Source organism: Pipistrellus kuhlii, unplaced genomic scaffold (genome assembly GCF_014108245.1).
Source record: "Pipistrellus kuhlii isolate mPipKuh1 unplaced genomic scaffold, mPipKuh1.p scaffold_m20_p_3, whole genome shotgun sequence".
NCBI classification, from domain to species: Eukaryota; Metazoa; Chordata; class Mammalia; order Chiroptera; family Vespertilionidae; genus Pipistrellus; species Pipistrellus kuhlii.
The window spans coordinates 50,647,938-50,651,897 of NW_023425529.1; the positions used below are offsets into that span (position 1 = coordinate 50,647,938).

Below are 3,960 nucleotides of genomic sequence, written 5' to 3' on the forward strand. Positions count from 1 at the left end.
GCTTTAATTCTGGAGACAAGTTTTTTAATGCATCAAATTTGGGATGGAATATTTTCAATCTTTCAAGTGTTTGGGTGAGAAACAAGTGACAGATGAGCCTATACCTCCTCAAAGGGCACATTTATTTCCTTAAGAGTTGAAGCTTTATTCATGCTGCTTTATGAAATGAACTTAATGTTGAACTTAGGCCATACAGGGTATTTTCTTTCCCCAAGGCACTATTTATCTCAATATAAATAGGCTTTCTAAGTTTTACGTGAACCTGTGCTTTACTCTCTTGGAAATCTACCAATGAGAAGAGTGATATTATAAATTTACATATGTTTCAGAAATAATGCATTTCCTAAACAAAATTCACGATTTTTCATAAGCCTGACATGTAAGCTTACATTTTATAAAGAATATATATTAGAAGAAGTAACACTATATAGTAGTAGTCACGGAATACAAATAAATCAAGAACAAAAATGGTAGAATGATGTAAAATAAGCATTTTATGTAAATTAAAAAAAAAATTCATGTCACAAGCCTTTCTTTATAAATCAGTGCCAAATACAGCATCTTCTTCTTTTTTTTCCAAAATGGCTTATATTAAACATTTTAAATCTCAGTGGTTTTATAAGTAAAAGCCATTTTATTATCTCTTTTTAAAACCAAAGTGTAAAAGAAAATTGAATGTCAAGGTACTAAGACACCCAAGGCATAAAAACCTATAAAGATTATTAGAAATAACTCCCAGGTACCATATACATGGAACAAACATTCCAGAGTTGCTTTGGATATATATATATGACTAGAGGCCTAGTGCATGAAAATTCATGCACTGGAGGGGGGTCCCTCAGCCCAGCTGCCCCTTATCACAGTCCAGGAGCCCTCAAGGGTGGGAGGCAACCAGGCGATCAGGGGAAGGGGATCCCCCCGCCCCCATTTCTGCTGCTGCCACTGCTGGCAATGCAACCCACAAGTGGCCCTGGTTACCTGACCCTTTGGTGGCTCTGAGCAGCTGGGTAGTCTCCATATAATAAGCTCACGTGCACCTTGGGCCAGCCCTGGGTGGCTGGAGTGCTGAGGGAACTGGGGGACTCTGGAGGCAGGTGCAAAGAGCGGCTGCACCCACCAGGGGGCAGGCCCAGCTGTGCTGCATGCCTGCCACCCCAACAGGGTTGAGGGGACTGTGTGCTGCCATCTTGTGACTATGGCACCACCATCTTTGAGGCAGTCAATTAGCATATTCCCTCATCATTGGCTGTGGGGGGCACTGTCTTTTGTGATTGTGTGATGGTCAATTAGCATATTCCCTCTTTATTATTAGAAAGGATTGTCTCACTCCATAAAATATTGTTAAAGATTACTAAAATGTGTAAACCTACATTGATAAGTATACATTTAATTTGTAAGACATGAGAGGAAATTTATGTCCTACATCTTACTATATAGGTATGTTTTTCTCCAGATGAGTGAAAACAGTGTTCTGAGTTCTGCATTTATAACTAAGATGACTCAAAGACATGAGGCTAGTTTGAAAATGTGTTAAGTTGAAAAAAGAGGCACTTGAGAGGTTTGCTGAGAAAATGATGCTTTAAGAAAAATACAAAAATTACTGGTATCCTGAAAAACCATCACTAGGACAGTCTATAGATGCATTTGTGTCAATAAGTTTTAGAGAGTTGATCCTGACATCTTGAAAGGCTGTGAGAACAGCCACATTTTGTATAGTGCCTGGGCTTGTGAAATGACCATGTGGGTGGACCATGTGAGGTAGGGAGGGGAAAAAATGCAGTCATTGTTGCCAGCTTTGAAAATGAGGATAGAGTAAGAATGAGATTGCTAAGAAAGTTACCTGGGCCCTTGAAAAGGTTATCTCTGATTATCAGTAAAGATCCCCTTCTTCAGATGAGGAAATGAGGAAGTAGAGGTGAAATCCAGTCCGATGACTACAACCCAACCCCATGTACCAGATTTTAGAACTGATATTCTCACCTCTTCCAATGTACCACTCTTTACCTGGGGGGAAAAAAGCCAGGAATGTACTGAGGGAATGGCCATCAGTCACTATCCTTCTCCTGTTCCATTTAGTTTTCCAAATCAGAGAAGGAAGACTGATAATCCATATTGCCCAATTCCAGTCACATGACTAGATTTCTTGGAATAATCCTTACATGGTAACACCTCATAGTAGTAAAGTTAAATGGGTTAAACTATCACACTTATTTTTATAGAGAAGTTATTGAGAATAATCTTTCTAAAAAATATATGAACTTTAGATATATTTATATATTTGAGAAACTTTATTAAATTAGTTAAGTGCCTGACGTTTATATATATATATAAATATAGATATGTGTTTAATGTATTTCAGAGAGAAGGGAAGGGGGAAGATGAGAGAGAACCATTGATCAACTGCCTCCTGCACAGCCCTTACTGGGATTTGAGCCCATAACCCGTTGCATGTGACCTGACCAGGAATCAAATCATGATTTCCTGGTTTATAGGTTGACACTCAACCACTGGGCCACACCAGCTGGGAAAAGATTGGAAACTTTTTATTCATTTTTATCTTTTTAACTTATTTAGGCATAGGGGCTTATAACATTAATAATAAAAATACTTTTATAACACTTTGGCTAAGTCATAGTTCCACTTAATTCCCAGAACACTAATTAGAATTACGACATTGTGATGTGGATAATTTTATTATTCCAATTTTATGAAGGGTAAAATGAGGCACAGGTGGTTAAGTAACATCTCTAAATCACAAAACTAGTAAGTTGAAATACTATGATTCGAATTCAGTTAGTATACAGTTCATACTTCTAAGTTCTTAATGAATAAAATATGCACAATAACTGATAACTACTTTAAAAAAAAATCTTTTCATCCTCCAGATCTCTGGCTATGGTAAAATCAGACTCTAGTCTCCCCAAGTGAACCTCAAAGATACATCCTGGTTAATAAATGGTGGAAAATACTTAAAGTTATTGATGAAGTGATAGAGTGATAAATCATATATTTATTTGAATACATAATAGAAAGGTCAGGATAGAGACAATATTAGTAATTTTAGATTTTTTGAGTCACCATAAATATTAACTAACAACACATAATATCATGAAATGCAACAACAATAGAATTGTGCCTATAAAACATATGAAAAAATGTATGTTTGACTGCATTGAGGTGAACAAGGAAAAAGATTTTTGACAAAAGAATGGAAGCACATATTTTCTTACATAAGCAACATTTAGTCTCCTAGAATCTTTTTTTTTTTCAAGATCTTCCATCATTTTAGAACTAGACTATAGATAATCACTTCACTGTAAAAACCAGTTCAGAAATAAACTAGCATCACTGTCCTCAGAAATTTGCATCATAATATATAAAACAGAAAAAAAAAAACTACTGAAAATATACTGTTAGTTCTACTTCTTGTTATGATCACAACACATTTTTGTTTCCGTTGTAATCATTAGAAAAAGTAGTACACTAAAATTATATATATATATATATATATATATATATAATTATAGATGGATTGATAGATAAATAGATAGATGATAGATAGATAGATAGATAGATAGATAGATAGACCTTGACACAAGGAGTGTACAGGAGCTAAATTCCAAATAACATTAAGACCTTCCTAGATAAGCAGATATCTGTGCCACCAGGGGCATTTGGCAAGTCTAGCACAATACATACAAGGTCGGCAATGACACAGACATGGGAATCTGCTTCTGTGGAAAGTGGGACTTTTACCTCTTCAGGTTGGGTAACAGCATTAAGAGCCAAAGCATTAAGAGTCAAAAATGCAGATCAAGTTTTTTCCAATGATCCACTGATTCCTCCCATGGGACTTTTACTAATAGCTGGGAAGTGTTGACTGCTGTGCTGCCGCAGTGTTGAGTACTGAGTCTGAGATGGAAAGCCAAAGGGACCTCCACAGTCTCCTTATGTTTAGAT

At 36.2% G+C, this 3,960-nt stretch overlaps 1 pseudogene; it reads left to right on the forward strand.

Annotated features, from left to right (window-relative positions):
* Nucleotides 1–1,508: 1,508 nt before the first annotated feature.
* On the forward strand, nucleotides 1,509–2,134 carry LOC118729506 (annotated as a pseudogene).
* The last annotated feature ends 1,826 nt before the right edge of the window (nucleotides 2,135–3,960 follow it).